The sequence below is a fragment of the Pan paniscus genome, chromosome 13 (genome assembly GCF_029289425.2).
Source record: "Pan paniscus chromosome 13, NHGRI_mPanPan1-v2.0_pri, whole genome shotgun sequence".
NCBI lineage: Eukaryota > Metazoa > Chordata > Mammalia > Primates > Hominidae > Pan > Pan paniscus.
The window spans coordinates 135,546,046-135,560,876 of NC_073262.2; positions in this window are offsets into that span (position 1 = coordinate 135,546,046).

Consider the following 14,831-nt stretch of genomic DNA (forward strand, 5'->3'; position numbering starts at 1 on the left):
AAGAACTTACTCATATAACAAAACACCACCTGTTTCCCAATAACCTATGGAAATAAAAAATTTTCAAAAAAAGAAAAGTGAGATATAGAATCAGGGAGTAACCATCACTGTATTGGATTGGAATTAGGGTATTCATGTGAACTCACACGCACACATACGTGGGCACAATTTCCTAGCTCTGACTGCTGAATAGTCCTAGAAGCAGTGACCTACCAGTAGTAACGAGCACATCTAATGCCCAGATCTTGGTTTCTAAACACCATTCTCCACTAAATGGAGCTAGGGCTCCTTGGAAAAATGGCTGATTCCATGTCTGAGATACAGAAAGCGTAGGAAAGCATGCTGTGTCTGAAAGCAAGGAAGTGAAGGAAGTATTCAAAGACAGCTGGGAAGATATCAAGGGACAGTATAGCCAGCTGGGAGGGGCTCCTATGTGACAGTTTGAGCCTCAGAAGGAATATGACAATCATGGATTAAAACACATTGAATTAAAAATACAATGACCATGAGTCCATAGTCATACTCGAAAACGAAAGAAAACAAACCAAAAAACAAAGGAAGGGTCTTCTTCACAGAAGAAAATCAACTAATGTAAGTATGAGGAATGCTGGAACATTCCCATTTTGCAAAAATGTAATAGTTCGTTCAGGAAAGATTGATAATGGATGTTAAAAGCTATTGGTTGAAAGGCTAATAGGAAAGGGTATATTGAAGTGATCTCAAACCATCACTCTACAGATAACTTATTAGTAGCAAAAGGAAAAATTGTACCTTTACTTTGGAGCAATCTGGCAACTTCCAAATTAACCAAATGATCAAATGTAGCATCAAAAATAATGGGCCAAGCTGACATGAATGCCTTTAGATGGGCTGCAGCTTGAAGTACACATCACCCGGATGCAGTCTCGCTGAAAATGTTTAACCTGAATCCAATCAAGTGCGTAGACCCAACTCCCAGTTTGAAGGAGACACAGGGAGTGATGTGGTCTGGCTCTGTGTCCTCACCCAAATCTCACCTCTAATTGTATTCCCCACACGTTGAGGGAGGGATCTGCAAACTCTACCTGTTGAGGGAGGGACGTGATCAGATTATGGGGGCGATTTCCCCCATGCTGTTCTTATGATAATGAGTGAATTTTCACGAGATCTGGTGATTTTATAAATGGTAGTTTTTCCTGAACTCTCACACACTCTCCCTCACCTGCTGCCATGTAAGATGTGTCTGCTTCGCCTTCTGCCATAATTGTAAGTTTCCTGAGGCCTCCTCAGCCACGTAGAACTGTGGGTCAACTAAATCTCTTTCCTTTATAAATTACCCAGTCTCGAGTAGTATCTTTATAGCAGTGTGAGAACAGACTAATACAGGGAATAAAGGAACAAGTTAATACACTAAGAAGCAGACAAATTCACAATGGGGCCATTCTACAAGATAAGAGGCCTGTATTTTTAAAGAGTCAGTCACAGAAAAAGAAAGATGAAGAGAACTTTTTTGATTACAGGAATCTAAAGACAGCAAACCAACAAATGCAGTGATTGAAACTTGACTAGATCTTTTAAAAAAATGTATTGACACATACTTATAGGGTACACGTGATATTTTGTTACCTATGTAGAATGTGTAATTACAGCCAGGGCATTTAGAGTTTCATTCAATCTTTTTAATACGGCCCAAGTGGCATGATTAAATTTTGATTCACAAATACCAGCTGTGAAAGACATTTTGAGGACGATTGGGGGCCATGGGGTCATTTGAATATAGCCTGGAGATACGTGTGTGTGTGTGTGTATATATATATAATTATTATTAGTTTTTCGAGACAGAGTCTCACTCTGTCATCCAGGCTGGAGTGCAGTGCGAAATGTTGGCTCACTGCAACCCCCGCCTTCTGGGTTAAAGTGATTCTCCTGCCTCAGACAGTCACAGAGTAGCTGAGATTACAGGCGCCCGCCACCATGCTTGACAAGTCTGGATATTAAATATAGAATGATTGTTAATTTTCTTAAGTGTGATAATGGCACTGTGGTTATATAGAAGGATGTCTTTATTCTTAAAAGCTGTATGCTGGGTATTTAGGAGTGAAGAATAATGATGTCTGCAATTTAGTTTCACACAGTTTAGGGGAAATAAAGGAGGGAGAAAGAGAAGAGAGAGAATGCCAACAGGCGAGGAGTTAATAGATTTTTGACTCTAGATTGAGGCCATATGGGAGCTTATTGTGCTATTCTTTTGATTTTTCTGCATGTTTAAAATTTTTTCTTTTTAACAAGTTGGAGGTAAGGGAAAACAAGTATTTAGAGAAGCAGTACTTTGATTGAAAGAAATGGATTAACAATCAAGTTTGGCCAGGCACAGTGGCTCACGCCTGTAATCCCAGCACTTTGGGAGGCCGGGGCAGGCGGGTCACTTGAGGTCAGGAGTTTGAGACTCGCCTGGCCAACATGGTGAAACCCTGTCTCTACTAAAAATACAAAAATTAGCCAGGCGTGGTGGTGGGCACCTGTAGTCCCAGCTACTTGGGAGGCTGAGGCAGGAGAATTGCTTGAACCCAGGAGGCAGAGGTTGCAGTGAGCCAAGATCACGCCATTGCACTCCAGCCTGGGCAACAGAGCAAGACTGCGTCTCAAAAAAACCCAAAAAACAAACAAACAAACAAACAAAATCAAATTTAAATGTAGTCAGATGTTCGGCATGAAATGTTGAGGTTGGGATGTCGCAGAGGCCAAGGGAAGGAAGAGAACTTTGCTGATCACTGCCCAGCCTGGGAGCTCTGCGGAGCCAGGACCTGCCTGAATGTGAGCCCCACGAAGGCGGAGCTCTTGGTCCCTTTTGTTCACTGCTAAATCCCCAGTACCTAAAACAAAGCCTGGATCATAGTGGGCACTCTGTAAACATGTGTCATCTGACTCAATGAACTGCAAATAGCTCAGTGATAGTAATAAACATCTTTGTCTGATTTCTGAGTATCTTCTCAGGATAGACTCTGGGTCAAAGATTAGGAATATTTTTACTGCTTTTCACATATATTATGGAATTACAAAAGATTATACTGGTTTATACTCAGCCAGTGTGTTTCTCTGCACTCTTTCTTTTTTTTTTTTGAAATGGAGTTTCACTCTTGTTGCCCAAGCTGGAGTGCAATGGCGCAATCTCGTCTCACTGCAACCTCTGCCTCCCGGGTTCAAGTGATTCTCCTGCCTCAGCCTCCCTAGTAGCTGGGATTACAGGCATGCACCACCATGCCCAGCTAATTTTGTATTTTTTAAGTAGAGACGGGGTTTCTCCTTGTTGGTCAGGCTGGTCTTGAACTCCTGACCTCAGGTGATCTGCCTGCCTCAGACTCCCAAAGTGCTGGGATTCCAGGTGTGAGCCACTGCGCCTGGCTCTCTGCACTCTCTCTAGTACTTAGTGTTATAAATTTTTGGTTTTTTTTTTTAGATGAAGTCTCACTCTTGTTGCCCAGGCTGGAGTGCAATGGTGCCATCTCGGCTCACCACAACCTCCACCTCCTGGGTTCAAGTGATTCTCCTGTCTCTGCCCCCCGAGTAGCTGGGATTACAGGTGTCCACCACCATGCCCGGCTAATTTTTGTATTTTTAGCAGAGACAGGGTTTCACCATGTTGGCCAGGCTGGTCTCGAACTGCTGACCTCAGGCGATACACCAACCTCGGCCTCCCAAAGTGCTGGGATTACAGGCATGAGCCACTGCACCCAGCCAGAAATATTTTTTAAAGTACCAGTTTGATGGATGAAAAATGTTGTCATTTTAGTTTACATTTCTTTCTTTACTAGTGAAGTTTATTTTTTTGGTTAATTGTGTTTTTATATTCTTTCTTTATGAATGATCTCTTCATGAGTTTTGCTGGTTTTAATTTCAGGAATGCTTGTGTTTCTCTAACTGATTTGTGAATACAGCATGCAGTGTTATTGGTATGAGGATATGTATATGTTTTAACACGGGCCGCTTTGTGGAAAAGGAACTTCTTTCTAAAGGATTTGTAGATCAAATATCAGTGATAGGCTGATAGGTGCTGAGTGTGGCAGTGGGACCCCCCACCCCCAAATCCCAACCCCCTTTGCCCCTGGACTGTGTGATGGGTGTTTTGACTCTCCATCACTCTCACTGACCCAGGAGACCAGGATCTGGGGCAGAGAGGAGCCTCCCAGGGCCTTTGGTCCAGCCCCTGCCTTCAGGCAGGCAAGACAGCAGTGTTCCGATTTTCCAGAAAAGGCTACCAAAGGGCAAAGCCTTCTCTTGGGCCTTGGGCATGCCCCATTCCAGGTGCACATGGACTGGGTGGGAGCAAGAAGGCTCCTCAGTCCTGAACAGTTGCTGTAACTTCAGGTCACTTCCAGGACATCCCCTCACCACTGCCTGTCCCTCAACCCCTGTCTGAGAGTTTGATCTGAAACCCTCCAAGCCAGACTTGCCTTGTCTGTGTCCTCTTCGCTAACATATGGTTGACTTCACCACATGCTTCAGAAAAAAAACATCGAAGGGGAACAGCTGATGAATGTACATTAACTGCCAACCGCTCAGTAATTTATTTATTCAATGCGTGGCTATTAAGCATCCAGTATCTCCAAGCCCTGACAGATGATCAGGCCTCAGACCCAGCGGCGTCCGGCATGCGGCTGGCTGTTCCTGACTTGAAGCAATCAGTGGGCCGCCTTAGAGGCCGGCACCTTCAGCTTTTTGCTAGGAAAGGTGTGAAGACAACCAGTGCCACTGCCCCATTTTGTGAGCGTGGCACTCACCGGAACAACAGCTCCCAGATGGGCAGACACCAGGGCCATTCTGCCTTTAGCCTCTCTGGTGGCCATGCGCTACCTCGATGTCTAGGGCTTTTCAGATGTGCATCATCCCTGGCACCTCCTGAGGTCCCCTTTCCATATCACTCCTCCCTCTGTAAAGAGGGCCACCTGTCATTTGATGTTCTGCCTTGAACTCGGATCCAGCCATCCCATTGATGCTGCGCACCCACCCACAGATTCTTAGCTGTCTCCCCAGTCCAAGGCACGACAACCTTCTCTCTGCAGACACGTGAATTTGCAACCTGGGAAGACCTGAGTCTTGGCAGAGTAATTAAACTTGGCCAAAATGGAGCATGCTATTATTCTACACTGTGGAGTCGAGGTCCTAATTTGGAGGTTTTACAATTGCGTGACTGGCAGTGTCAGGCTTTAGGGGCCGCCAGCGCCAATTACCCATGTCAGAGACAGAAAGGGAATCAGAGACGTTTCACACTTCCTTTTAGGGCTTGGCTGCACCTAGGAACCGCCAGGATTCCTCAGTGCACATCGCTTGCTCTTTTTTGTCTCTGCAGTCTGAAACCCCTCCCCATTCCCCCTGTGCAAAAGAAATCCCAACATGTTGTTTAGGAGCAAAACCAGTAATTTCTCCCATGGGTTCTTGTACTGCATGCAGAATGACATGCTCAATGGTACTGCTATAGTCAATGTAACAGGGAATTTTGAGTGGCAGATTTATTATTTTTTTTATAGCATTTCTTAACATAAGCCAGGGGCATGCTATCAAAATACAGCTCAGTGGAGACGTTTCTGCCACAGTTGAAGGGCAAAGGGAAAGCACAAAATGATAAAGTCCAAGCACACAGCCCTAGGAAGGCGTGGTGTGGTCCAGGGATAAAACGCAGATCATCAAAAGGATAAATGGGCTGTAAAGCCTTCAAGCCGCCTTAGCAGGGCTCTGTTGGAGACGGGGTGAGGGTCACGCCTCAGGCAGAGACCTGGTATGTACTCGCCCTGCATGGTGACTCAGGCGGATCTTCAGATATAAAGCCTGAGTAATATCAGTGGGAACTGGGAATATGGATATAAATTCCAAGGACAATACTTAAGAATCATTTTGATGCAAGAATTGTAGAGGAAATTCAGACTCCAACAGATATCTATTTACAGAGCACCTACGTGGCAAGAACCATTTTAAATGCGTTCTTTCATTGATTTCTCCTGGCAACCTTGTAGAGTTAGGATAATACTTAGGAAGTTGAGGAACTTTTTGGCTCATTGCCATTCACTTCATTTTCTTGAACATTGTTTTCTCTACCAGTAGATGTGAGTTCCAGGATTTCTGGAAGATGATCTATAAGAGCAGCAAGTGCCTTTTAATAGAGATATTGATTATCCTAACAGTGATTACTACATTTTTCTCATCTTAGATCTGTTTAACTCCACATATCAATTTCTACATGGAAGTGTTATTATTTACTAAACAATATTTTGGGGGTATCTATTTTCTGACTGTCTTGAACAATCTACCTTTGAAAAGTGATCAGTGAGCCAGGCGCAGTGGCTCACGCCTGTAATCCCAGCACTTTGGAAGGCCGAGGCAGGCGGATCACCTGAGGTCAGGAGTTCGAGACCAGCCTGGCCAATATGGTGATACCCCATCTCTACTAAAAAATACAAAAATTAGCTGGGTGTGGTGGCAGTCGCCTGTAATCCCAGCTACTCCAGAGGCTGAGGCAGGAGAATCACTTGAACCCGGAGGCAGAGGTTGCAGTGAGCCGAGATCGCACAACTGCACTCCAACAAGAGTGCAGACAAGAGTGAGACCGCCCTCAAAAAAAAAAAAAAAAAAAAACACAACAAAAAAGCAAAGTGATTGGGGCCAGGCGCAGTGGCTCACGCCTGTAATCCCAGCACTTTGGGGGGCCAAGGTGGGCAGATCACGAGGTCAGATGTTCGAGACCAGCCTGACCAAGATGGTGAAACCCTGTCTCTACTAAAAATACAAAAATTAGCCAGGTGTGGTGGCGCGTGCCTGTAATCCTAGCTAGTGGGGAGACTGAAGCAGGAGAATCGCTGAAACCCAGGAGGCAGAAGTTGCAAGGAACTGAGATCACACAACTGCACTTCAGCTTGGGTTACAGAGCGAGACTCTGTGTCAAAAAAAAAAAAAAAGAAAGAAAGAAAGAAAAAAAAGGGAAAGAGAGAAAGAAAGAAAGAGAGAGAAAAGTGACCAGTGTGTCTGCCTGTTGATATTGTTCAGTTTTAATAAATGAGACAGCTACTCCTACACAACCAACATGCTCAAAAAATAAAAAAAAAGCCAGAAGATAGTTGACTTACATTCTTTTTTTTTTTTAAAAAAAGAAAAAGTTTAAGATACATTGTTGATGACACTGATATACATTCCTTTATGAAAATTAGGAAATGGGATCAAAATCCTCTGTATCCTGGCTGCCTGCCTAGGGGGAGATCTGCCCAGGGCCGGGGTCGTCTCCCAGAAAAGCAGTTCTGGTGCTCCAGGATGTATGCGGTTTCTTCTATGGAGCATCACTGAGGTGACTGGGGCCCGGGAGCGTTTTCCAGGAGGGACGCAGAGGGGCCACAGAACTAAGGTCCAGGAATACTCCCCTGGACCACCAGCTTTGGCGCACTGGAGCTTCCTGGGAAGCTGCCGGGGAAGCGGTGGCTAAACGTCTCCTTGAGCCACCAGATAAGACATTTTCTGGTAGAAACCGGCACTCAGGACAGTGGAGGTGATTGATAAATATTTGTTAAATGAATGAACTCATAAATGAATGATACCTCAAGTTTGCAGGGGTGAAGCATTTGCCAAAAATAACAATTTTTGTTTTAGAGCCACTAACTATAAAAAAATCCTTTCTTCCTATTGGTATGAGGATAACAGAACCGAATGTCTACTGAGGGAGCTGTGTTGAGAGTCAGGGCTGCAGTGTCAGGCGGCTCAGGGTGTGCACTGTCCAACTACGGGGGTATCTTTTACATAGATGACCCTGTGAATGGAGCCCTCTCGAGCTGGGCCCTGGAATCACACCCTCGACTTAAAGGAGGGTGCTTTATTCTATTCTCTCTGACAGGGGAGGTGGGTATCCAGGCTTTCATTCATTCATTAACTGTCTTAGGCCTGGGGATATGACAGTGAATAAGATACCAGTCCAGCCCTGGAGTTATTGTCTAATAGAAAAGATGGATAAGTTGCCAGAAAATGACATGTTAATCTAGGTGATGAGATATTGTAGGATGCTGTGGGAGCTTAAGAGAGGAGTTCCAGCCAGGCGCAGTGGCTCACACCTGTAATCCCAGCATTTTGGGAGGCCGAGGCAGGCGGATCATGAAATCAGGAGATCGAGACCATCCTGGCTAACACGGTGAAACCCCACCTCTACTAAAAATACAAAAAATTAGCCAGGTGTGGTGGCAGGTGCCTGTAGTCCCAGCTACTCGGGAGGCTGAGGCAGGACAATGGAGTGAACCTGGGAGGCAGAGCTTGCAGTGAGCCGAGATCATGCCACTGCACTCCAGCCTGGGTGATAGAGCGAGACTCCGTCTCAAAAGAAAAAAAAAAAAAGAGAGGCGTTCCTAATGCCATCTGAGGCAGGAAGCATGAAGGAAGGGTGGCAGGTGGAGGAAGGCTTTGCAGAAGAAGCTAAATGAGAACTGAAGGATGAATAGAAACTATCCAGGCACCAGTGTGGGTGGGGGAACAGCAGGTGCAAAGGGCCTGTGGTGAGGACACTTTCCAACCATCGAGACATAGTAACAGGTCACGCACGTTGGGGGCCGATCACTGTTCTCAGCACTTTACGGATAACAGCTTACTTTTTCTTCGTAATACGCCTATTCATATTCTAACTCTCCCCAACTTAAGATGAGGACACTGAGGCAGAGAAAGCCGAAATAACCTGCCTAAGGTCAAGTCTGGGAGTCTCCCTCCAGAGCTTGCAGTTTTTTTTCCTTCAAGATATTAATTGTTTTTTACATTTTAAAAGAATACTAAAAATTGCAAGTAAAGTACAGTACAAATAACTTTTTAGAAACTTTTCCTGAGCCGTTGGAGGGTCAGCTGCCGACCTGACATCCCATCATCCCCAAATACTTCAGTGTGTATTTTCTAGACCAAGACTAGCTCCTATATAACCCAAACACAACCATCAAAACCAGGAAGTCAGCTTTGAAATATTATCACCAATGACCCTCAGACTCCATTCAGCTTTTTGCTATTGTCTGCTATGATGTCCTTTAGAGTAAAAAGACCCAGTCTAAGATCATCATGGCAGCCTGCTGATCAGCTCTTTGCTGTCCTTAAACTGGGAGCAGTTCTTCAGTCTTTGCTTGTTTTTGTTTGTTGGCTGGTTGGTTTGTTTTTGAGACAGAATCTCACTCTGTTGCCCAGGCTGGAGTGCAGTGGTGCGATCTCACCGCAGCCTCCACCTTCTGAGTTCAAGCAATTCTTGTGCCTCAGCCTCCCGAGTAGCTGGGATTACAGGCATGTGCCACCACATCTGGCTAATTTTTGTACTTGTAGTAGAGACGGGGTTTCACCATGTTGGCCAGGCTGGTCCTGAACTCCTGACCTCAAGTGATCCACTCACCTCGGCCTCCCACAGTGCTGGGATTATAGGCGTGAGCCACCAAGCAGGACCTTTGCTTGGTTTTGTGACTCTGACACTCGTGAAGATTTCAGACCGATATATTTTGTAGAATGTTTCTCAATTGGGACTTCTCTGGTGTTTTCTAATATTAGATTAAGGGTTTGCATCTCGGGCTGGCTACCTTGTTAGTTTGGCGTGTTTTTGAATTTTGCAGAAATGAAACTGTATTGTACATATCCTTCCTCAATCTCCCCCAAACGTGACTGCAGTTTAGCATGTGCTTGTATGTGCTGGGCCCTGTCTACTGCGTTTGCTGGTTTCAGACGCCGCTCCTTTCCTTGTAAATATGAGGTAACTGAGGCTTGGGGAGAGCAAAGATTTATTTACCCGAGGCCACGTGCTGCTATAAAGAGGATCCAGGGCTCAACCACTCTGAGTGGTTGTCCCTGAGGGGACCTGGCTGGGCCCTGCTAAGGTCAGAACAGGTGGGGTTTTGAGAGAATTTGAGAGAAACAAGCTTATGGGTCCATCAGTCCCTGCTTTCACCACCTCCCCAGAGCCAGCCCATAAGGTAAACATCTTACATTAAGAATTCAAAAGAATTAGAAAAAGATTTGGCTGCAATATAAGATTGTGACTAACAGAAGAAACAGTAACTAATATTATCCATAAAGTATGGATAGAACCAATAAAATAGGAGTTTAAGAACCAGAATTAGGCTGGGCACAGTGGCTCACACCTGTAATCCCAGCACTTTGGGAGGCCGAGGTGGGCGGATACCTGAGGTCAGGAGTTCGAGAGCAGCCTGGCCAACATGGCGAAACTCCGTCTCTACTAAAAATACGAAAAGTAGCTGGGGATGATGGCAGGTGCCTGTAATCCCAGCTACTTGGGAGGCTGAGGCAGGAGAATTGCTCAATCGCTCAAACCCAGGAGGTGGAGGCTGCAGTGAGCTGAGATGCTGAGATTGTGCCACTGCACTCCAGTCTGGGTGACAGAGCAAGACTCCATCAAAAAAAAAAAAAAAAAAAAAAAAAAAAAAATTAGGTTCCTGAAAAGTTACAGTTATAAACAGCCAAGTAAACAAAATAAAAGTGCATATGAAGGACAATGGCTAAAAAGAAAAATAGGAAATAAAACAATAAATCCAAGACCAACCCTGCCCCAGAAGCTTAGGAATTTAAATAGGAAGATAAAAACAGAATTAAGGGGGGAAAAAAGATTTGGCATTAAGAATTAAAGCCAGAAGTGCTGAATTTTAATAGTGGTAATTATGATAAAGCTAAAACACAAAGGGAGAACATTTAAAAGGTGATTAAAATAGAAAATAAGAAGGAAGGTAAAAGGGCAAAGTAAGGAAGATTGAAAATTAAAAGAATAAGTACGATAAGCTAGAATAACCAAAATAAGGCAAAATAAATCTAAATGGGCAATTTAACAAGGGAGAAGATGTCAAGAGTTTAAAAACTAAAGATGTAATTACAGGTAGAGAAAATCCACAGTTCAAGCTCAGGCCCCCAGAGCCTGTTGTTGCTGTTATTATTATTATTACTACTACTAATAATTATTATTATTTTGAGATGGAGTCTCACTCTGTCTCCCAGGCTGGGGTGCAGTGGCGCAATCTGGACTCACTGCAACCTCTGCCTCCCAGGTTCAAACAATTCTCCCGCCTCAGCCTCCCAAGTAGCTGGGATTACAGGCACCCGCCACCACGCCAGGCTAATTTTTGTATGTTTAGTAGAGACAGAGTTTTGCCATGTTAGCCAGGGTGGTCTTGAACTCCTGACCTCAGGTGATCTGCCCGCCTCGGTCTCCCAAAGTGCTGGGATTACAGGTGTGAGCAACCATGCCCAGCTCAGTTATTATTAATATTAATGTTAAATGTGAAAGTAGTCATAAGTCCCAGAGACAGTCCATATGATCCCATAAGATCTGAGTCACATGCAAGTTTCTGCACCTGTCTGGTCACCTCTGGGTGTGGGCCTCTACCCAGGAGGGGAGGGAGAGCTGGGACTGTGTCCTCCTCCAGTGTCACACCTAGAACCACCTGCCCTGCAGCCCAGTCATCTCTCCATGGAGAGGTGTGGGATATGCCCCTTCAACTTCTCAAAGGGGAAAAACATTTAGAACTGCTGAAAATAAGATAGAGCTGTCAAAAGTATATGAAATTAGCTGCATAAACTGTGAAACATAAGTCACAGTTATATTTGTTCTGAGACAGTGTAAAAATAGAAACAGTTTCACAGATAGAAAATTCAAACCTCTCTTCAGTCACCGTGTCCAAGTAGCCTGAGATCCTTCCGATGCTCTAGTGTCCTTTGTTTCTGCAGAACTAGGAGGCCAGTGATGGGACCTCAGCTAGCACCCAAGCGAGAGATGCCAGAGAGGAAACTAATTTATGATGCTCCGTTTGTATTTTTATTGCTGAGGGTACTTGGTCTCCTATATTACTAGGGGAGGTGGAGAAATGGGTTATCACCAAAAGGCAGCCGGGCAGGCAAACCCCTCTGAGGTAGAGATACTGTACTTTTGCTAGAGCTGCACGGAGTGTTCATCTATCCTGGTGACACTGTGACCTCTTTGCAAGAGCCTTGGTCTGCACAGTCCCAGGATACTTCTGGACCAGTCTGCACAGGTGTATCTTCAAGAGGTCAGTGGTTGAGCTCCTAGATCTCAGCCTCTGCCCGGGAGTCGGCATGCATGCATTTACTCATTCATCAGTCATTTGCAGGTATTGAGGCCCTCTGGTGTGTTGCACTGTGCCAATTGCTCAGGAAGCAACAAAACTTGGCATGGTCCTATGTTTGAGGTGTGGGGAAAAGCAAGAGAGATCAGATTGTCACTGTGTCTGTGTAGAAAGAAGTAGACATGGGAGACTCCATTTTGTTATGTACTAAGAAAAATTCTTCTGCCTTGAGATTCTGTGACCTTACCCCCAACCCCGTGCTCTCTGAAACATGTGCTGTGTCAAACTCAGGGTTAAATGGATTAAGGGCGGTGCAAGATGTGCTTTGTGAAACAGATGCTTGAAGGCAGCACGCTCCTTAAGAGTCATCACCACTCCCTAATCTCAAGTACCCAGTGACACAAAAACTACGGAAGGCCGCAGGGACCTCTGCCTAGGAAGGCCAGGTATTGTCCAAGGTTTCTCCCCATGTGATAGTCTGAAATATGGCCTCGTGGGAAGGGAAAGACCTGACCGTCCCCCAGCCCCACACCTGTAAAGGGTCTGTGCTGGGGAGGATTAGTATAAGAGGAAGGCATGCCTCTTGCAGTTGAGACACGAGGAAGGCATCTGTCTCCTGCCCGTCCCTGGGCAATGGAATGTCTCGGTATAAAACCCGATTGTACGTTCCATCTACTGAGATAGGGAAAAACCGCCTTAGGGCTGGAGGTGGGACACGCGGGCAGCAACACTGCTGTTTAAGGCATTGAGATGTTTATGTGGATGCATATCTAAAGCACAGCACTTAATCCTTTACCTTGTCTATGATGCAAAGACCTTTGTTCACATGTTTGTCTGCTGACCCTCTCCCCACAATTGTCCTGTGACCCTGACACATCCCCCTCTCGGAGAAACACCCACGAATGATCAATAAATACTAAGGGAACTCAGAGGCTGGCGGGATCCTCCATATGCTGAACGCTGGTTCCCCGGGTCCCCTTATTTCTTTCTCTATACTTTGTCTCTGTGTCTTTTTCTTTTCCAAGTCTCTCATTCCACCTTACGAGAAACACCCACAGGTGTGGAGGGGCAACCCACCCCTTCATGAGGAGCTTAATGCTACCTGGGCCACCATGGTCAATGGTAAGAGCTGATGATTCTGCCAACCTCCTGGAAAAGGAGACTGGAACTGGGTGGGCAAGACTGAAGGGTCTCTATACTCAAGCTCATGTCTTTTTGTATTTTAAAAAACAAGCTTTAAAAAAATAAACATATTAAAAATTAAAGTTTTCATCATGGAAAATTTCAAACATATACTGAAATAGACAGAAAAGTATAATTAATTCCCCCAATATTCATCACCCAGCTTCAAGAGTTCTCATCTCACAGCCAGTCTTTCTTCTCCACTCCCACCCACTCCTCCCCGGGCCTGGATTATTTTGAAGCAAATCCCAGACGTCATATCACTTCATCCAAAATATTTCAGACTGTATTTCTAAAAGATATTGAGGTTAAATATAGGTTGAAAATAACTACAATACCATTAGCATGCCTAAAGAGATTATCAATAATTTCTTAACATGATCAAATATTGGCTCAAACACCCCCTCCCCACAGTGTGTTTTAAAAGAGATTCAGATAGAGTCTGTATAATGCAATCCATTGATATTTCTTTAGTCTCTTTTAATTGCTTCCTTTCTTTCTTGTTTTTCTCTTTGCAGTTTTCCCCTTGAGAAATTGGGGCATTTATCCTGTTTGGATTTTATGACTGTGCCTGCATGGTGTTGTTTAACCTGTTCCTCTCTCCCCTGTGTTTCCTGTGAATTCCTGGTTAGAGCTGTAGGCTTGATTAGAGTCGGGCGACGTTTCTTCAGTTCCTGTTTTACCCAGTGTTTGTCCCTGTGTTTAGACACTCTCACAGAACAACCCAAGCTAGCTTCGATAAACACCTGACAAGCTGCCCCAGGCTTACTGAACATGCAACTTGTACATTTTCATAGAAATACATACAAGGAACAGTGTGGAAACGGGACATTGCCCAGCATCAGCACCTGTAGACTCACCAAGCTGTGCATGAGCCATTGGTGGTGATGGGCGATTCCACAGCAATGACCTTTTTTTTTTTTTTAAGACAGAGCTTCACTCTTTTTGCCCTGGCTGGAGTGCAATGGCACAATCTTGGCTCACCACAACCTCCGTCTCCTGGGTTCAAGTGATTCTCCTGCCTCAGTCTCCCGAGTAGCTGGGATTACAGGCACGCGCCACCATGCCTGGCTAATTTTGTATTTTTAGTAGAGAAGGGGTTTCTCCATATTGGTCAGGCTGGTCTTGAACTCCCAACCTCAGGTAATCTGCCCGCCTCGGCCTCCCAAAGTGCTGGGATTACAGGCGTGAGCCACCGCCCTGGGTAACAATGGCCATTTTTTAGGTGGATCCATAGATGATAGTCACAATGTTTAACAACCAGGTATGGCACCAACCAGCTAGAGCAGAGCTGTTAACACTTAGTGTGGCTGTCCCAGGCTGTCCCTGCTGAGTGTTGGCCTTGGAGGTGACTCCCGTGTTTAATGCAGGCTGAGCATTCTTGGAGCGATGCACTTTTGCAATTCCCTCTGGCCATTGCCAGGAACAGTGGAAGGCCAGTGGGCTAATGTTTTAACAAGGCTGATGCTTGCTTAGTTTATCCAGAAAAATGGCCCCACATATTTTAGATGTAGCTTAATTTTGTATGCTAAATATCAACTTATAAAAGCACATATTAAAGTTTTTTTCTTATACATATATTTAGCGATGTGGCAC